This window comes from Manis pentadactyla, chromosome 3 (assembly GCF_030020395.1).
Source record: "Manis pentadactyla isolate mManPen7 chromosome 3, mManPen7.hap1, whole genome shotgun sequence".
In the NCBI taxonomy this organism is placed as follows: Eukaryota; Metazoa; Chordata; class Mammalia; order Pholidota; family Manidae; genus Manis; species Manis pentadactyla.
In genome coordinates, this window is record NC_080021.1 from 170672311 (window position 1) to 170688008 (window position 15698).

Sequence of the window (15698 nt, forward strand, 5' to 3'; positions counted from 1 at the left end):
AGTCAATGGAAAACCCTACCCAGGCAGGACTACTAATGGCCCAGACCCTTCAGGAATGAAGGCTTGGGTTACCTACCCAGGTAAACAGCAGCAAGCTGTGGTGCTTGCCGAGGGCAAAGGAATACAGAATGGGTAGTGAAAGAAGGCAGTTATAAATGCCGGCTGTGACCACATGATGATTTACAGAAGTGAGGGCTAGAATTACAAGTATTTCCTCCTTTGTGTGTGTGTGTGTGTGTGTGTGTGTGTGTGTGTGTGTGTGTGTGTGTGTGCACTTGATAAAGAGTGGATTTGTGATAGTTAATTTTACATGTCAAGATGGCTGGTCTGTGGTGCCAGATTTGTGGTCAAACATTCTGGATTTATCTGTAAGGGTGTTCTGGATGAAAGTAACACTTGAATCAGTGGAATTTGTCCCTGGTGGTTTAGTGATTAGCCTAGTGTCTCCAACCTGACCAGGACAAAATGAGAGCTGCCACTTTCCCTCTAGTAAGGTGATAGGACATCTGGCTTGCAACCAAGGTCTTTTTAACCAAATATATCCCAGCCAATTGATGTTCAGGCACCAGAAGGTAAGACCAATGTAACCTCATAAGAGTTAAACTTTTGAGAAGGGAACAGATTTCAAACTGATGCATCAATCATGTGACTAGCTGTAGAGCTTACAATTTGCAGCAATTGTTCAAAGACATCTGAAGTAACAAACTGGTATTTTTTCCTTCAGTTTTAATGTTATGTAATGTATTTAAACACTTAAATAAAACTTGTTTTCAGAAACAAAAAAATCAGTGGTGTCTGAGTAAAGGAGATTGTCTTTAATAATGTGGGTGTATCAGTTGAAGAATGGTCATCTACACAGAGCAAAAGACTTCCTCCAAGTAAGAGAATTCTGTCAGCAGAAAACCTTCAGACTTAAATTACAACATTGGCTCTTTCTGGCTTTCCAGCCTGCCAGCCCACCTTGCACAATTAGGCTGCCAGCCTCCCTAATTGTGTGAGCAATTCCTTAAGACAAATCATTGGTTCTGTTTCTCTAGAGAACCCTGGCCAAATCCATCAGGAGGTTTTTTGGGCTATTATATACAAAGTTACTATGAACATTCATGTATGAATATTTATCCATGTTTTTGCATGAACTACAAAGTTTTCACTTCTCTTTGAGTAGTGTGATTGCTGGATAATGCAGTAACTGAGTTTAACTCAGTAAGAAACTGCAAAAATGGTTTCTAGAGTGGCTATGCCAATTTTGCAACCCCAACAAGAAAGTCTGAAACATCAAGTTGGTTTGCATCCTCTTTAAGACTTGGTACTGTTGGTATTTTTTATTTTAGCCATTCTAATAAGCAGGTAGTAGTAATATTTTTCTTTATAAGTTATTTTCTTCCCCTGATGACATTTAAGTTGTCATTTTTTGTGTCTTCCTGTCCCTAAAGCCTGCATTTGTGGTCTCTTCAGAAAGCAGAGGGTGATGGGAACAAAGTTATTAGGGTTGGATGGGGCATATAACTTTTTCAGACCAATTACCTGAAGAAAGAACTCCCAGTTACCTGTAAAATGCCATGGATTTTACAAGGACTTTCTAAAATGCAGGTCCAGTCATTATCTACTGCTGCATAAAAAATTACCCTAAAGCATAACATTTATTTGGGCCTAAAATAACATTTATTTGGACTTAAAGTAACATTTATTTGGGGCAGTTTCTATGAGTGGGGAATCTGAGCACAGCTTAATTAGATTCTCTGACAGTACATCTCTCAGAAGACTGCAGTCATATCATGGCTTGGCTCAGAAGGATTCACTTCCTAGTTGCCTCAGGTGGTTGGCAGGATACAAGGCTAAGGGCTTCAGATCCTCACTAGCTATTGGCTAGAGGCTGCCCTCCATTCTTCTTCACATGGGTCTCTTCAATATGGCAACCTGTTCTTCACATACACAGACACAGGGCATTTCATGAGAATGTGAATAACAACGTGGAGATCATTAGGAGTTTTTTCAAGAGCTGCCTACCACAGCAACCTAGATGAAGTATGGTACCTAGATGAAGAGGAAGCTTCTGGAGATTCTGCCTTGAAGCCATCTTCATAAGGTAAGCACAGATTTTACTTTTGATTATTTGTGTTGGTTTGGGAAAGGAAGACAGATGAAACTTACAGGTTGCAAAATTGCAAGTAGCTCTTGGCACCACCACCATAGGATGTAAACAAAATGAACCCTTTTTCCAGGAGTAGGGTTGGTCGTGTAAAGAGGTAGTTTAACAGATGAATTTAAGAAAATAATTAATTCTCATCCCTATAATTGAGTTCAAAAGGCTGGAACAGCACAATCTATCTCCCACAGCAAACAAGAGAAGTATCAGAAGTCCACAAATTTAGAAGACCAAGTGAGTCCATTCTGTGGCCCTTTCTCTCAGACTCAAACTAGAAACAATGTCAACAGCCAGAGATAGGCAGTATAAAGGGTTAGAAATTCAAGACCAGAGTAGAACAAGCCTTGGGCTTCTCAAAATTACCATACCATACCATTATTCCCTGTGGCCTTGGGAAGCCTTCTAACAAATTAAACTAGAAGTTAAGAAATACTTTTCAAAATGTATGTTTGTACAGTATGTTCATATTACTAGAAGGAAACACCAGACTCAAAAGAAAAATCTGATGCTAACAGTTTAATTAACCCTAGCAAGCCTAATTAAGGATAAAAGGGAAAAATGAAAACATGCAACATTAGGAATTGGAAAAGGTATGAAAGACATTGTATCAATCTTAAAGATATGTATGGTTTTCTAGCAAAATATAAATAATCCAGATTCACTTAAGAAGTAATAGTCAAATGACCATTATACATAACGTGAATTAGAAACAAATAAGATCCTCCATTTAAAAAGGCACCAGGACCTGATGGTTTTATCATTGACATTTAGCTTACCTCAAAGAACAGATGATTCCTGTTATTTTAACTTTATGATAAAAGATGTGGAATAGATTAGTAAAGAGATTGCCATAGTCATATTTATGAAGCAGTGATAGACTAAATAACAAAACCAGATAAATATAGTTGAAAAGAGAACTGTAGATCAATATCATTTACTAATGTATATATACATATTCTAAGTAAAAATAGAAGTTCTAGTTACTCAAATAACAGCATACCTGGCCCAACAGATTTTATTCCAATATAGTTATTAGTTATACCTATGAAATTCATTATACTAACAGAATAAAGGGGAAAGAATATGTGATGTGGCATGTGATAAAAATTTAACAGCTTTTAATAATAAAGCGTACTGACAAATGATAAAAGTAGGAACTGAAAAAGGCCAATAGCTGTATAAAAAAATGTTGAATATCAAGTAGAAATAAGTAATTTTTTCTCTCTCACAACTGAATATATTCAGTGCTGGTAAGAGTATATGGAAGTGAGCACTCTTACATGATACTGGTAAAAATGTGCACTGTTAACTTTTTGTGAGGTAATTCAATGTATATACTAAAAATTGGCCAGAAATGGCCCTTTTGGGAGTCTAATCTGTGGAGCAAAAGCACAAGTAAATAGTAATAAATATAAACAAATACTTTGTAGAGAAAAAAACAAGAAAATATCACTGTCCATCAGTGGATAAATGATTAAATAAATCATGGAACATTCCTCTCTATGCTTAATAGATAAATAAAATTTAATTACTTATAAAAGATAAATAAAATGCATTAAATTATATATATTTTATCAGGTGGGGTGACCATTTGTATATATTTTATGAGATATAATTCACCTATAATAAAAGTATACAAGTCAGTAGTTGTTAGTATATTCACAAGTTTGTGCAACCATCACCACTGTCACTCCAGAATATTTTCATCACCCCAAAAGAAACCCTGAACCCATTAGCAGTCAAAAGTGCTAGAAAGACACTCTCAGGAGCAACCCTTAAACAATGACTGTCAGAAGTTGGTATATAAATACCCCAGCTTCCTTGTCCCTTTAAAGGTAAACTCTAAGGCACATATTTACATAATTTCCAGGAGTTCCCCTTCAGGATTAAGCTCTTGTTATTCACAATTGTTCCTTGTATTATAATGCACACTTTATTGCCTGTTTTCATTCTCTTTTCTGTCATTTTCCCCTATTGCTCTTACCTGGTGTCATCTCCCCAGTAAAACTAGTTACATTCAAATTTTTGTCTTAAGGTCTGCAACTGAAAGCATCAGAAATGGTCCTAGGAGGCAGATACTCAGGATGGGATTCTGGAATTGTATCATTCACTGTCCAGATGACAGCAAAGACCCCATTATTGGTGGTAATTGGGGATGATAACCCCCACATGTTGTAGTATCACAATTACTAAGATGCTTACCTGTAGTTATTTGATAGCGGATATGAGTGGGAAGGGATGCACTTGCATAGTATGTCTAGTATTTAGAAGATGTGGGAGCAGAATAACTATGAAGACTCTAACTGGGTCGCCACTGTCAAGTGTTGCTGATGCACTGAGGGATGAGATTGCCTGCCTCAGGTCAGTAAACTATCAACTGGAGGCATAGTGTAAAAGCAAGAAAATTTATTTGGCAGCCTTTAAGGAGACTTCATCTGCTGTAATCACAGGGCATGATGGGACATGATGGGAAAGTTAGGTCCAGAATCTGTTTGTAACAATAGTAAATTTACCACCCACTCCCCCACCAAAAAAAGGTGTGCATATGAATGCACAGTCCCAGAAAGTCTAATTAGATTTACTCTGATAAATGTAAAGTGCCCAGCAATTCTACATATAGTCAGGGTTCTGAAAGAGGAGTGGGATGCTGAGAACTGGGCTCGGAACATCAGAATAAATGCAATTGAGAACTTATAAAATTTATTTTTATTGAGATATAAATGCCATATAACTTTGTGCAAGATTAAGGTATATAATATGTTGATCTGACATATATTGCAACATGCTTACCATGATAGCATTAGCTAATGCTCTACCATGTAACAGAATTATTTCTTTTTTGTGGTGGGAACAATTAAGATCTAGTCTCTTAGTGATTTTGAAGTTTATAATTCAATATTTTTTATAATCACTAGGCTGTATGATGGATCCCTAGAACCTATTTGTCTTACAACTGGAAGTTTGTACCATTTGACCATCATCTCCCATTTCTCCCCACCCCCTCATCACTGATAACCATCACCCTACTCTGTTTCTATGAAATTAGCTTCTTTAGATTCCATATGTAAATTATATCATACACTATTTGTCTTTCTATGGTTTAATTTCATTAGTGTAAAGCCCTCAAGGCCCATCCATGTTGTCCCTAGTGGCAGGATTACCTTCTTTGTCATGGCTGAATAATATTCCTTTTTATATACATACCACATCTTCCTACCAGTCATCATAGATAGCCACTTTGTTTCCATATCTTGCTATGAATAATGTGAGTAAGGCTGCGATGAACATAGGAGTGTGAAATGAATGATCTGTACATTGGTTAATCCTATGGCCAATTTTCAGTCATCTTTCTTCATCTGTCAGCCACATTTGCAACTGCTGATCACTTCTCCTTCTTGAAACCCTCTCTTCTCTTGGTTTCTAGGTCCCTACCCTTTTGCAGGTCTTCTCTTAGCTCATTGGCTGCTTCTCAGTTTCAGTTGCTGGATAAGCCTCCTCTTCCTTATTTGTAAATGTTGGGGTGGTGGGGGTGTCCCAGGACTTACTTCTTTATCAACACTCAGTCTGTACTTGACTTCATCTAATCCCATAGCTTTAAAAACCATCTATAAACTGTCAACTCCCAAATTTAATTTCCAGCCCTGACATTTCCCCTGACCACTAGACTCTTCTTACTGCTTATTCAACATCTCCACTTGGTTATGTAATAGGCATTTCAAATTTCACATGTCCAAAATTCAACTCTATTTCCCTCACTCTTCCTCATTTCAGTAAACGGCATTTCTAAGCTTCTATTTTGTCAGGCCAAAAAATATTGCATTCATCCTTGTCTCCTCTTTTAATTCACACCCCCCATCAATCCATTGGCAAATTCTATTGACTACCCTTAGAATGTGTCCAGAGTCCAATCTCACCACTTCCCCCATTTTCTCTCTAGATTAAACCAGCCACCTGAGCTATTGCAGTCGCTTTAATTGGTCTCCCTGCCTCAGTCGTTGCTCTAATGAAGAATATTTGCCACCTAGCATTCATTTAAAACACATAAGATCATGTCAACCCTTTGCTCAAAACCCCTTAATTGCCTGCCGTTTTATTCAAAATAACAGCCAAGTCCTTCCTGCAGCCATCAAGTCCTCCATGATCTGACCCCCAGCTACTTCTCAAACTTCATCTCCTTCCTTTCCTTTTGCTCTCTCCACCCCACCCCAGTGGCCTCATAGGACACCAGCCCATGCCCAGTTCAGGACCTTTACACCTGTCTGCCTGTCAGTTTCTTCCCCTCATGGTCAACATGATGTTTTTCTTCCCTTCATTCAAAGATTTATTCAAATTCACCTCCACAAAGAGGCTTCCCCTGACCACCTTATCCAAAATAGCATATTCTGTTCCGTCACTATCATCTTAATCCTACCTCATCTTCTTAGTGTTATCACATTGTATGTGTCGTTTATTATCCATCTCTTCTGTAGATGATAAGCCCTGTGACAACATGAACTTGGTCTAGACTTTTTGTTTTATTGTTATGGTTGGAACTGTGCCTGGAATATAGTAAGGACTAAATACATATGCACTAAGTAAAGGAATCTGTCTCAAACACAAAACCTAGAATGCAGTAGGCACTACAAAAAAATGTCACATACATAGAGTTACAGAATAAAAGGGTATTGAGGGTTGAATTGTGTTCCCCCAAAAGATGTGTTGAAGTCCTGTTACCCAGTAGCTGTGAATATGACCTCATTGGGAGATAAGGTCTTTGCAGAGGTAGTCGAGTCAAGAAGAGATCACACTGGATCAGGGCGGGTCACATTCCAGTAAACAGTGTCTTTGAAGGAGAGAGATTTGGGCACACACAGACAGAGAAGAAGGTCGTGGACACAGGCAAAGATTGGAACTGTGCTGCCACAAGGACTGCTGGCTAGGACCGGAAGTTAGGATGGATGGTTAGGATAGTTTGACCACCTAGTTTAGGATGGTTTCTCCCTCAGGGCCTTAGGAGGGAGCATGGCTCTGCCAATACCTTGATTTTGGACCTCTAGCCTCTAGAGCTGGGAGAGAATAAATTTCTGTTGTTTTAAGTCACCCAGAGGATGGCAGTTTGTTACAGCAGCCCTGGGAAACTAATACAAAAGAGGAGAAGAACTAAGCTTTTCCTGTTAATTGAGTGATCAATTAATTGCTATAATTAAATGTCTTAATTATAACTCATACTCCCTGATTCTCCAATTCAGTATGCTTTCCCTTAGACCAGTGCTTCTTAACTTTATTTTTACCATTAGTCTCCTAAGGAGCTTTTTAGACTATTTTACAAAAGACCCCTCCCAATGAAATTTTTAAAATATCATTGTATATCTACTTAGATAATGTGGCCCTTTGGAGGCCACAGACCATTGTAATACCTGAGTTTTCCCACTGCCCTGAAGAATCAGTTTTCATCCTTTAGAGAGAATGTTGCCCCAATCGATGATGTATACCTAGACTGTAATGTAATCTGATAATGGCAATAAATGAAAAACTTATTTTTTATGTGATCTGAAAAAGAACTTTAATTATGGCTTATGCATACATATTCCAGCCCTCCTTCTAGCCTATGACAGGATCACAATTCTCCACTCCTTCTGAAATTAAATTAGGCCACTGACTTGTTCTAGGCACTGAAACGTGAGTGGAAGTGTCATGCATTACCTTCAAGTAGAAGGTTTAAGGGTGAGTGCATGAATCTCCACCTCTTTTCCTCCTGCTCCTGTAATTCTGGGAATGCAGGATGCACTGAAATCTCCAGTAACCAGATGCCTGAGAGTGATGGGCAGAACATCCCTGATGGCTCACAGTGTGCTTTGATGTGAGTAAGACATAAAATTCTGCAGGGAAAAGCCACTGGGATTTGGGAGTTTGTTTCTATGGAGAAACTTACCCTATCCCAGCTAATATAGTATTGCATGGGGGAAAAAGTTAGATGCATTAAATTAACTCTTATTCCCATTTTAATTTTAATTCAACCTAGTCCTCACAAGGAAAACTCCAATAAAGTTTTAAAACAATTATAATGTAACCCATCTGAATTTGTTGTTTAATATTGAACTTCTAACTGGTCTTATTACATATTACATTTTAAAACATATGTAAAGCAAAGTTTTATACATGTTCATTACTCTAGAACTCAAATTAGAAATGTAATTTGGAATTAAGTTGACATGTGGGTAAATGTTTGGGACAAAAGGAGACCTGCCAGCGCTCTCTGCTGGCACAATGCTTTTCTACTTCCTTTGCAAGGCATATGGTGCTGGATCATGGACTTCATCACCACTGAAAAATAAAATTATGTATTTATTGGATTTGTGTGACCTTTTCCTCCAACATTCTCAGGGCACCGAACTTTTAGCACATCCATTCCCAAAGTAATTTTAACATGCAGAGAGGATGAGAAGGTCAGGCAATTACAAGGAGTCTGTTAGCCAATGTCAGTGGAATGCATTATTTGTCAGTAGAGTTTCTATTGCAGATATTAACAAACAGGACATAGAACTAAAGAATAGCTGGAGTGAGGCAAGAGGCATGCCAGGGAATATGCTAAATAATCCCTGGGAATTGGGTAGTGCAACCAGCCTTCTAAGAGAGAATGGGAAAGGAAGCAGTTAATGTTTTCAAAAGCAAAAATCTAGGATTTTTATCAGTAAAAATACCTAACACAGGATCCTTTTCTTATGTGAATTCTGACATTTGTGAAAGTAGAAAACCACAACTCTTTTTTCCATTTGCTCTATTAATTACGATTGTTTGCCTCCTTCTATTGGATTAACTTTGTAAAGTTTTTTCTTTGATTTCCTCTGATAACCACTAGTCCAGAAAACAGAGTCACTGCAAGTATTACAGGAGTAAAGAGAATTAGGGTTTACACATATCTGGGGAGCTGACGAAGGGAGGCTCTGGATGCTGCAGGGAAAAGATGAGAGAAATAGTCCACTAATGACTTCAGCCTGAAGAAGTGGCATGGTGAGAGAAGCTGGAGTTAGCAAAAACTGCAGGAAGGCGCCACTTCTGGCCACTGTGTTCTTCTGGGAATGATGGTTTAGCTTTCTAAATCCCATACAAATTCCTCCTTTGGCAAAAATCAAACCCTGAACCATACAGAGAGGGCCTTCTGAGAAGCATGGTGCTGCTGGAGAGGAAGAAATTTCCTCTAGCCCTCAAAGTTCTTCTAGCTGGTTTAAGAATCAAATTGACATGACAGGAGAAAAAAAGAGTGTTTACCATATCTGGGAGGAAATGGAATTACATAAACTTGGGGGAGCCATAGATAAGTGTTCCAAAGATAGTCGGGGAGAATGAGTTATATATGTCATCTTGAACCAAAGAGAAGGGGGTAGGAGTCTGAGATTTCAAAGGAAAGGGGAAGTGAAGTAATTGACAGGGATATGGAAAGAGTAATTTTGGTAAACAAAATACTTGATGGCCACACAGAAAATATGGGGCACAGAGAGAAATTTTAACAGACTTTTTCACATTCCTTCCTATCTGTTACCCCTAGTTTACATTATCATATAGCTAGCTATGAGTGCTAGCTCTCCCTCCTGGAGTAGTTCCTCCATCTAAATTCTTTCTATGCAGTTGGAGGGGTGGGGGATCAAAGTATCTTCCTGAGTCTTTTGGTCCTTGATGGTTTTCAGCTCAAAATTATCTGTATGTCATAATGGCACAGCTAGGGGTGGCCTGCCCTTGGTCCTTAGAGTTTCTCACCTTGGAAGTAAGAGAAGGTGCTGCTGAGATGACCAGAATCCAGCCTAGTCAAGTGCACAATGGAATGAGAACTCTGTTTATTGAAAAGAAGGTTTTATTTTAACTGATAATTAGGGTGCAGACTAGTGATAGGTTAAAATCAGGAATTGAGTTAGGTGCATTTTGCTTTGATTAAGAAAAAAATATCAGCTGATGTATTTTTAATTTTTCTTGAAATTATTTCCACTAGATTTTAGGCTTCTGTTGGCAAAAAGGAAAGCCTTAATTTTAATGGTCACGACAGCCCTCCTGGCCTTATCCCCTTGGCAATTGAGGTCAGACAATGGCAATACTTTGAGTGATCTAATTGTGTTAGAAATAAATTAATTAAAGCTGCCCTTTTCTTCTGGTTCTAAATCATAATTTAGGTCTGAAGCATGAAAAATTCCGTGGACTATATTTGCACTAGAATTGAAAACTGGCTTACAAACATGTTTATTAAATGAATCCATGGACCTTCAAATTGCTTATCTGCAAATAATATAGCTACAGAAAGTTCATGATAATAGTCAAAGTGAAGTTTATGAAAAAGAAGAGAGAAAAACTTCAAGCTTTGATTAAATATTTTGCAGTTATTTGGGATTTGAGGGTTCCCAGAAGACAGAAAATGGTCCCTTGTGGTTTAGAAAGCCTTAGATGAAAGACAGAGATAAAGACTGAGAGAGTGGGAGGGAGAGGAAATAGGACATGAAGAATCATAGGGAAAGCTTAGGTAGTCAGTAAGGAGATTGCAAAGACACTGCTTGAAGAATCTAAGCTGTCAGTGAGCCAGGAGAACAGTCCTGTGACCAGGTTTTGTAACACAGCAGAACAGAAATGTGATTTAGCTGGTTCTAGTAGTGACGACTAGGAGAGACTTGTTCAGTTGCATAATTCCTTTTACCCCAGACTCACTCTTGACTATACCAGTGTGGATAATACTTGTTAAATTTAATGACCTAGCTTTCAGCCATTTTTATAGAGAAATCTATTCCTTGAACAAAAACCAATCTGCATTTTTGTGGCTTATTTTGTATTTAGGAACGCCCTTTCTTCTTGGATGGCATGGAACTCTACTATCACCAGGTGGCAACTCACAACTTTGCAGGTGAGAGAAAGAGTAGGGAAGAAGCTGTTGCTTTCAAGCACCAAAAGGCATAGTAATTACGACCTTCTTTGACATTACCAGACATAACTTCCAGGAAAAAATGTATTTCTGATTTTGGAATGCCTAGACAAGTTCTGAAAAAATAATTGCTGACAGTTTTTTTTCTCCAAGTGTTTTAAACAATTGCAAATGTTGATTCATGTATAACTAGAGCTTTTCAGAGGTTTTATTTTCTTCTTTAAACTCCCTGTCAATATTGAGAAACCTCACTAAAACTCTATCCATATTATTTTTATTATATTGGGTCACAGAATCTATTAGCTAAAAGAGGAATTAGCAACCATCTGTTTGCAATGAGCTGCCCCCTCCCTGCTTTGGTGCATTTTCCAGTATATTTTGTGTAATAAGTCTCAGTTCCAGTCTCCTATGGCACAGAAGAAGAATATCTATCTCCCGGGGATTCTGCAAGGATTAAAGGGGGCAATACATGAAAATGACTAGCATAGTAATTTAGTACAATGCCTGCCACATGGTAGAGTCTATTTAAATGTCAGTTGGCTTACCTCCATATGGCAATTCAGGCGATAGTAGGGATGGCTGCCATGTGTTGAGCTATGGACTGGGCATTATATTAGCTAGTTTCATCCCTAAAACAGCCCTATAAGGAAAATGAGGCTAAGACACTAAGTTGCCCAAGATCCCCCAGCTAATATGTGGGTAAGCTGGATATTCAACTTCTGGACATTCAACTTCTGGACTTTTAAACCTTTTCCCATTATGCCATCCTGACCTTGAATCTTCAAACCAAATGTGAAATCCCATCATAGCTTTTGAAACCTTTGAATCAGTTGGGGCCTGTACTCTTTGGGGATGAGAATTCTTCTGGTTTTACTATATTTAGTTTTTGAAACTGTAATGCAACACTGCCAAGCCCTAATGCTTAAGATTGGCTCAGAAAGGCAGCCTTGGTGGGCACACAAGTGAAAAGTGAATATGTGATATACATGAAAATAAGCAAATAAAAAGAAATAAATATTTTTAAAATTATTCTTATTCTAAGACTTGATGCACTGTTCTTGTCCAATTTGATTTTCCTTTGACTTTCATGGTACCTGCTGCACAATTCTCGATTCCTGTCCATTTCTCGAAGTCCTATTAAATTCTGGTCCCATCTTCCAGGGTCTTATCTCTTTTCGACAGACACTTTTTTCTAAATTGCTGTCCTCTTTGGTAGCTCAGTTTCCAGAGTCATTGAATAAAAGGTGCTAATTCACCCTGGATGTGTAGATGTGTTGTAAACCCTTAGAATGCAGATGCCTAGATCCCAACTTCCTCACTCCAAGAACACCTTTATGACCAAGCTAGAAACTCCAATATCTGGAGACTGCTTCATCTAAAAACCCTATAAGTATAAGATTGGTCCTCAAACTTGAAGAGAAGTTTTAGGTGACTTCTGATGGCCACATGTACTTCTTTAAGGAGCCTTAGTGAGTGAGAATCAATTTGAATATAATTCTACCTTGATTTTTCACAATGGAAAAATGAATTTGAAGATTATCTTGTGAATTTTTTGCTTTACTTTCTTCTATTTAGCAGCAGAGTGTGCTCTCTGAATTTCTGGCCTCAAACCTTTTTTTTGGCATTTGCTTAGTATCCCTGAAGCTTTCAGACCTTTTACACTTGTACTTCAGGAATTGAATCCAGTCTTTTTTATCTCTTAAGAGAGATTCTGTAAAGAAACTTGAGCCTATGACAGCGAGAGGAATCAATTAAAGCTTGCATTAAGGAGCACTTATTAATTGAACATACTCCTCCATTACAGGCTTGACCCCCTGTGGATCTGTAGAAATTTCTTTAGTCACAAAACATTAAGAATACTTTTCACCAATAAATCCTTTGCTTTTCCTCTCGAAAAGATCCCTCTACTCTTATTTCAATTTGTGAAATATTTCCTAAAATGGGGAAGGTTCAGGAAGTCCATTATTTGTAAGTGGACTTTCTGTATATGACTCAAAACAGTTAATAGTATCTTGACATGTGTATTAGTCAGTATTCTCCAGAGAAACAGAACCAATAGGATGTGTACACACATACATATGATTTATATATAGTCTAATGTATAAATATTTTTATGATTAATTATAAAAGATAAAGAGATATATTATTAGGAATTGGATTACGTGATTTTGGAGACTGAGAAATCCCAAGATCTGTAGTCTGCAAGCTGAAGACCCAAGAAGGGAGATGTTTCAGACTGAGTGTGATGGCAGGAATTTCCTCCTACTTAGCCTTTTTGTTCTATTCTGGTCTTCCATTGATTGGATTAGGCCCACCCCCATTAGGAGCCTCTTTTACTCAGTCTACCAATTCAAATGTTAATTTCAATGAGAACACCCTCACAGGCACACCCAGAATAAAGTCTGACCACAAGTCTGGGCACCCTGTGGCCCAGTCAAGTTGACACATAAAGTTAACAATCACTATTACTGTTAATATTTAATCAGACCAAACTTTCATTCTCAGCTTTTATGAAGGCTCTTAAGAACATGGCTATTTGTTGTGAAATTTTAAACCCTGCTCTTTGTTGGTTATGATTCAGTAGCTCTATTAAAATACCCTTGACTGTGTGCTTGAGGCATGCTTTTTTCAAGGTTTAAGCCCTAGATATTTTAAAGTGAGAAAAGCAGACGTTGACCTCTGGGAGCTGGCTTCATACTTTCTACTAGCTTGTCATGGCTAGGAGCTAGCTTTGGGCTTATTTTGTATTCCTATTAATCAAAAACAATTTCACAGAATACCACATTATACAAGGCCACTTTGTGAAGTCCAGTGACTCTTGGCCTTTGAGCAGATTCCAGAGACACAAATTATATACATCTTTATAGACCAGGCCACTCAGTTCTCATGGAATCGTCTCAGCCTAAAACAGGATCGTTTCCAGGCCAGCATCTTCCTTCATTATGTTTTCTCATCCTTAATTTAGCTTCTATGCTGATCTCATCACTGGCAAAATTTCTCCAGGACAGTTTGGATTGTAGTGGTCAAGTTAGGGAGCTTTTGGCATTAGCAAGATGGTTCATTTAAGAGGTAACTTGGAACCAAAGGCAAAGAAACCTTCATGAGAGGATTACTTGTCTAAAAGAGATCATCTTATTTTAACATAGAAGTTATTCTCTTTTTTGTTTCTGTACTTTAAGGATTAATCAACGATGGCTTCCTAATTGTATGACTTGATAAATCTGTCAAGGGCCCAAGTTTTAAAAAAGCCAGGTGTTTTTCACTTTCTGTACTGTTTTCTTGTAAAGTTTAAAGATAAACTGATTAAAAATTTTTTTTCAAAACTTTCAAAAACTGATCAAGAAAATCATTTCTTTGTATACTCTGGGAATATCTAGTACAGATAAACAGTAAACATTTTCTAAAAGAAAATAAAAGTTATTGGATTGTATTTCTTTTTGTGGGTACTAGAAAGCATCTTTACATAATAGCTTTTGTTTTTATAGCAATGAAATAGTAAGAAAAGGTTTTAATTTTTTTTAAAAAGTGGAACTGTTGGAACATGATCAGAGTCTTTAAAATGTAGTTTACCATATAAAAGTAATGTTAGGAAAATGTTTTGATTTGTTCAAGACCAGTGTCAAATTTCTCACAATTCAAAATTTCCTGCACTGGTTTTATGAGTTAAATAAATTATCACTGTTTCCACAGTTTGTTTAAAACTAAAAATATTATGTGTCTATAATAACTGTATTCAACTAGGTAGAATACTAATAATAAATAATCTATTTTAAAGGTTTAATTTTATCCAAGTTTACAATGCTCCAAATAAAAATGCAGTATTAGCTAAACTTATTCCTAGATCCTTCACTAACACGAAGATCATAGAGAAATGGTTAAGTTCACTGACTGTCTTAACAATTTCTAAATATACTTTTTAAGAAATGCAAGACATTACTAAGGATAATTTACTAAACATAATTTAACGCATTTTTCTTAAGATGATAAATATTAAAATATACGAATGTCTTTGGATCATTTTATGTATGTAATATACTTTTCCTCCTCAAAATGGTCAAAATAATATGAAATAAGCGATCATAGACCAGAAAAGACAATAATAATAATTAAGTTTGTCTAAAATTCTCCAAGTTTTAATTAAGCAATTGTTATGAGAGACTGTTTACCAGACTTAGCATGTAAAAACTGACAAATTGTGAAGTTTATTCTCTTTAGAGAAATATCCATAAATGAAATATGCTAACATAAATACCTTTCAATTATGAAATATTTTCAAATTAAAAGAAACATACTCATGCTTAAGCACAAAGTCTGACACAATGAGGACCAAAAGATCTTTCTAGAATTCTAGATTCAGAAACTTCTTTTCCCCTTTTGTGCATAAAAGGTTTAGATGTACTGTAGGAATATTGACTCAAGGGAATCATTAGAGACCTATTGTGTCTTTCAGTCTTTCATTAATTCCAATAGCTAAGTCATATACACCTTCTCTAAGAGCTATAATTGCAATGGTAAACCATGTAAAAACTTCAGATTAGCTCTAGAGTCTCCACTAAATTTAATGATTCCCATGTTTTATAAGCTCTTCTACTGACAAAAATGCTTACTACTTTCCCGCTAGTCACCTAACCTCTTATGAGATGATGTTTTCCCCTTCACAGAACACTATCCATT